The 6093-nt window shown below is 44.3% G+C and overlaps 1 long non-coding RNA gene across 1 annotated transcript; it reads left to right on the plus strand.

Moving 5' to 3' along the window:
• Positions 1–674: 674 nt before the first annotated feature.
• LOC120502078 lies at positions 675–2683 on the plus strand. The gene is made up of 3 exons (XR_005627441.1): positions 675–717; positions 1182–1262; positions 2042–2683. It is a non-coding gene; the product is annotated as an uncharacterized LOC120502078 (long non-coding RNA).
• The last annotated feature ends 3410 nt before the right edge of the window (positions 2684–6093 follow it).

Genomic DNA, 6093 nt, shown 5'->3' on the forward strand with positions numbered 1-6093 from the left:
AGTAAATACTCTGGTGTCACCTTGGAAGGCAAAGATACAGACTAGTTTTTGCTCTAAAGCCTTAATTTAGGAAAGAATTTTTCTTCAAGGCACCTATCTGAAAACCTTGTGGGATGCCTTTCAGAAATCATTTTCAAAGTTAGCACAGAGCAGACAAGTAGGAAAAACAGATACAGTGTTTCTGTGTTATTGGTGAGAAGTAAAGGCAAAAGTAGGTGGAGGGCACAGAGAAGAAGAGTAGCAGATCTGGACACCAGGTTATTGCTAATATGGTAAAGAACTATTAAACAAAATGTTTGTCTCCTCAGGCTTGGACAAAATCAAGAGTAGGTTTGTTCTTTTCTTGTCTAGAGACCAGCAGGTCACATCAGATTTCCTGAATCCCACAGGGAAGCAGCTCCTCTTAGCAGAAGCACCCTGGCAGTTCTTGGGTGCTCTCTCTTGGGATGTCCATGAAGTGGCTCAGGCTATAGAGCACTCTGTTCTGAGCAGGGCTGGCATGTTAGGCTGCTTGCATCCTACTGGGAAAAGAGAAATGGTGCCAAATATCCCAGTGGAATTTAATGCTCTGACCAGCCTCACCTGTAGCCTCCACACCCTCTGGCCCATGGGCTGGGGCCCAGGAGGTCTATTTAAGCTCAGACCTGGGCTTTGCTTTGTTTATGCAGTAGGTGGATCTGTTTTCCTGACCTTTTGGATAGACTTTGGCCTTGCATTGTAAGTAGCTTATTTCCTGGCTGCCCCCCTCACACACATCTTACGTTTTTCCTCCAGTAACGTCTGCTAGCTGTGACTTTTGCATGGTCTTTAGGCCCATGTTGCAGTGTTTTTCCCAGTCCTGTCTGACCCTGTTGATGGAGCCTGCTGGCAGCTCCTGGCAGTGCCTGCTGTGCTCAGGCACTGTGCAATCCTGCCCCACCACTGTGTGCCTGTGCTGGGGCTGCCCTTGGCCCCTGGCTTGTTCTCCCTGAGTGCACAGCCGGTCCTTGGCCCTTGTTCTTCCCTCAAAGATGTCTTTGCTTATCCTACAGAGCTACTGCAGCTCTCTATGATTCCTCTTGAGATTTTATTTTTTTGTTGTGGTTTTTTTTTTTTTTTTTTTTTTTTTTTTTTGAGAGTTGATGTTGCTCCATCAAGGGATTACTTGAGGTTCTTGATACTGTTTGTTTTTATCCTGGCAGCAGTCAAGAATTAAAAAGATTACCTAAAAGCCTATGCTCCTCAGTGCTTTTCACCATGAGAGCTCAATAAATACTTGAAAGGTAAGAGAGTAATATTTTGTGAAGTGTTGGCACTTAAGATGTGTCCCTCTTCAGTTTTCTGTGAAATCAATATTCAAAACCCTTTCCTAGGATCAGTGAGGGATTCTTGGTCAGACAAAATTTGATGGAGATATTAAGAACATTCACTTTCCCCTTCTCCTTCCCTTTAGAGTTTCGATAGTTTTTCAGATCAAAAACCTTTGTAGTCTCTGATTATTCCCTGTAGAGACTTTAAACTTCTTTTTACTACCTCTTCTCCTACTTAACATCTGTGCTAGGATATTTTAATGCCAGTACCTTTCTTTCCTGAAGCTTTTGAGAATACTCCAAGAATGTATTGCTAGATGCTTTTCTAATATGACCATGTTTGCTCTTGTATGAACCCTTATGGCCAAAAACCATATGAAAATTTGCAAGCCTTGACTTAAATTTGGTGTTCCCTTAGTCTGGAGCAGTAGCCCCCATGTGTTTGCTTTGGCATGTGAGACAAAGTTAACTTGAATTTCTTAATTTTAACAACAAAAATACAGCAGAATTTTTCCTCATAATTATTTTCTTTTTCTTTAAACTCACTGCTTCTCTTCTGAAAAACATTTACATGCAATTTGAAGCTAGCTTATGACTGCTGAAGTGATTTGTAGACAGAATGTCTTCTGTGCAAGTGCGAGCAGTTTTGGACTTAGCACCTCATACTTCTTGAGAGCAGAGCTAGGGAAAAGAGAAGAGAAGACATAATTCTGAAACAAGTAAGTTCACACATGCAGTTTTTCTGTTACTAGCAGATCACTGACTGGTGAAGAAAATATACTTTCAAGAAAGTATGAAAAATTCCCATTGGAAAGATCAGTGATGAGCTGGCACCTTTGGAGAGAGGAAAATATTCTATGCAAGTGAGGATTCAAATTCCCATCAGCGATTGTGTTGGTGATGTAAATGTGTGTGTCAGAGACCATGATGTCTTCACCCTGTCCCAGCTGCCTGTGTCAGCTCTTGCACAGATCTGTGCCATCACTCTGCCAAGGCTGGAGAGAGCTGGGTGCCAGCTGAGGAGTCCAGAGAGGAATACTGTGGGTGTCTGCTGGGAAGCTGGAGGCACAGAGCTGTGCAGCAGGAAAGGGGGAGAGTGCAAGCAGGTACTGCTCACCCAGCACAACAGGCCCTGCCACTGTCATCACCTGTCGTGCTGCATGGGAAGGAATTCAGATACTGGCTGTAAGGTCACTGCACAGCTCACTGTGGGCTCCTGAGCCTCACCTGGCACCTGCTACTGCTGTAGTACAAGTAGCAGTGGTGGGCACAGGGAATAGGGCAGAATTTTTTTCTCTTATACTGTTTTGAGTCTTTAATGTCAATTATGGCAACAAATATCTGCAGTTTAGGAGTGCTCCATGTGTCTACCCTAGTGATGAACTACAAAGAGAAAAAAGAGCTTAATCTTTAGTAAAGAGCAACTCTTCTCCTTACAGAAATGTCAGCAATTCATTTCTCAGTGAGGTTGCTTTGCACACACATACATGAACACGACTTAAAAGTATTTCTTTCTGTAGGTTTGCAGTGTATTTGCAGACTGTGCAAGCATGTTCAAATATGCGTGTTACATGCATGTCTTGTGTGTGAGTATTGAATTGTCTTAGCATGTCTAAAGGGTGTGGGCTTTGCATATGGAATCTGTGCTGTGGTGCCTGTGAATGCTTGGGTGGTGAATGAATAGGAGATGGAATGTATCTCTGCAGGAGAAGGCACTGTCACACATGCACACATTTATATGGATGAAATTGTGCCTGAGGGTGAGGTGAGAAGGTGTGTGAGCCTATGTGACAATGTAAGTTCCTCTGTGTATCCTTAAACACGTGGTGGATGCCCACATGCAGGCACCCTGGGGATTCTCACATGTGAACACATGTGCAGGTGTCCGAGTCATGAGTGGGAACGTGTGGGGCACATGTGAATGTGAGCCTGCACATGGGAGAACAGGATGTGTGGGTAAGGGAGCACCAGCAAGCTGCACATCTCCTCCTTTTGAGTACAGGCAGAAAACTACAGTATGGGGAGGACCTTGGCTGGCATCTGATAGAACTGGGCATGTTTGCAGAAGATGAAGCAGAATAGACAACATGAAAGTTATTTTTGTCTATCAGCTGCAGCTTTATAGAGACATCAACAAGCTCTTGTCTCATGCCAGCTTAATTCCTAGTTAATCAGCAGTCTGCTTGGGCAAAGGAAGGAACTCGCATCAGGGGCTGATGATGAGCCAAACTTCCCAATACTGTTTCGGGAGCCTGCAAGGAGCCCTCAGTATTGCTCTGCCTGCACTTGGCTACATTGCTAACCACTGGGATAACCTCTGGGATAGCTGATGGCTTCACCAGTTGTGTTCTGGTGGAAACCACTCCTGCACAGGGAGCATGGGTTGGTCCCTTGGGTATCCCTCCTCAAGTGGTGAGCAGAAGTTTTTCTTCACTGTCTGTGATTAGATGCCTTATCCAGGAAAGTTTCAAGTGACCTAAATAATCCCAAGGCTTTAATCCTCTCTCTTGGGGCACTTCCATGCAACCTGCAAGTTGCCTTTTGCTTGCTCCATTTCCATTACATTTAGTGACATCTTCTTCTGTTGTGGTGCTCTATAGAAATACTGCTTCTTCCTTCCCTCATTAATGAACAAAAATCCTCTTTTGCTCATGAGCCTTGTATAATGCAGCTGAGGGCCAGCTCATGGTCTTTTCTAACAGGACTTTACCATCTATTTCACCGAAACCCCACATTTCTCCTTTTTTCTTTCTAGTCGGTTTCTTTAATGCTGCCAAAGTGGTGTGGGAGGGTATCTGCCTGCTCTGTGACTGGTGTGTGTTTACCACAGACCTATAGCCAAACTAATCAAAGTGCTGATTGCACAGATCCTGGCCACCAGCCTGATGGTTGCTTTCTGGGAGCTACTGCCGTGGTGTTTAAATGTCCTCAGATAGTAACAGGAAATTCTCATCTGTGGCTGGTTGAGATTCAGCCAAACTGGGGTGAAATCATCTTGGGAATGCCTTGAACATTAGTTATTTCAGGTAGGTTCTGTGCATGTCCTTGTCCTGTAGCGCTCCCTATGATGGCAAAGTCATCCAGGGCAAACATTTCTCATTTCTTAATGCTTCCCACAAAAAAAAAAAAAAAAAAAAAAGACTAAGCTACTATGAATTTCCTAGGTCTTGAAAAGCACCCATGGGTATATAGCTGGTGTTCATGTCTTTTCTGTTTTCATATTGGGTTTTTATTGTGATGAAGTATAGTGTAATTCAACCATCAAGCATTCAGGTAACCCCCAGCACACCATCTTGCCTCCAGCTTTGCTAGGAAGACTGATCTCTTTTCCTTTTGGATGCTGAGCAGGATGGGATTTATTTCATTCTTACAAGGAAGTGATCACCACAGAGTGGGTGCTGTGACCATAGAACTGTGGTACAAGAACTTGTGTTAGACCATAGGCATAAAACAAGAGTCTTCACTTGGCCCTGTCTTCACTGCTGATAAAGGAGAACATTTGGTATCGTCGTTTACAAGTGTTTGATATCCTTTGCTCTATGGCATTAATAAACCTGAGAATTGGACTGACATGGTACTCGGCTGTTCCCTTCCCCCTGCTGATGATTACTGTGTTACCTTACCTTTGTTTTACGGGCAATCAGCCAGGTTTCAGTATGCAGGATGGTGTTCTGTGCAAGCCCATCTGGTGCTGCTTTCCTACTAGGGTTTTGCCAGGCCCTTTTTTCAAGGCTACAACAATACTGCTGAACTTCCAACTCTCCTTTATTGTACTGACAGAAGTTCACTTGTGTCCCAGATCTTTCCCAGCTTCCCCAGTAGACTGTCTGCCAATGGAGTTTATCACTGTAAGGCCAGCAGCTGTGTGCAAGGTGCTGTAGAGGCAGAGCAGATATGTCTCAAAGCACTGAGGTAAGTGTGGCTGGAGGGGGAAAGTTGAGAAGAGATAAAAACAGGTACTGAGAATGCAAGTGGCTTGTATTGCTTCCCCTAAACACTCTGATTAAGAGTTCATCTCTGTTTGCTAGAAGGCCAGGTTAAATACTTCTGAACATTTTCCTATTTTCTTTTTAATCAGGTACTCCAGACTCAAATACCTCCATTGCTTTCTGAAGCACTTTACCAATATTTTGCCTATTCTAGGATCTTCCTTTGTAACTTCAGCTTCTTTGGCCTAGGGAAAATGGAAAGCAGATTGTGAGAATACTTTTGATGGAAAGCACCTGGCCAAAGCCTGACAATAGGGGAACAGCTGATGTTGGCAGGAGGAATGGAAGAAATTATCTGGAAATGGGCTCCTACTCTCTTCAATGGAGCAGTATTCCTGCTGGGTTGCTGGCCTTGGGCAGGTATTCCTCCTGATGGAGACAGGCTAGCCAAGTTGTTTCCATGGCAGTCATCTGGACTGCATGTCCATGCAACCTCCTAAAGTCTCCATCTCTCCCTGCAGTTCACAGTGCAGACTGCTCTGTGAGTATTACTGGGCAGTGTGCTCAGAGGGGCCTGCATTATTTCAGGTGATCTTTTAGTGTGCTAGAGATGCACAATGACCTGCAAGTCTGAAGGACTCCAGTTACCTCCTGGTATTGAACAGGATGTGATATACTTTCCAGTTTGGCTTGGGGAGACTGATGGCAGTACAGGTGAAGCCCCAGCACTGTGATCAGTGTGTGTCAATTACTGACTCTCTGGAGTTTGGTGGTATTTCAGTTTCACCTCTCCTACATCATCATTTATCCCTCTAAGTACAGGGCCTTGATGTTCTGCAGCACTCCCACTCCTTTTTTATTCTGCCTGCCCATCT

The sequence above is a fragment of the Passer montanus genome, unplaced genomic scaffold (genome assembly GCF_014805655.1).
Source record: "Passer montanus isolate IOZ18808 unplaced genomic scaffold, ASM1480565v1 scaffold21, whole genome shotgun sequence".
Lineage (NCBI taxonomy): Eukaryota > Metazoa > Chordata > Aves > Passeriformes > Passeridae > Passer > Passer montanus.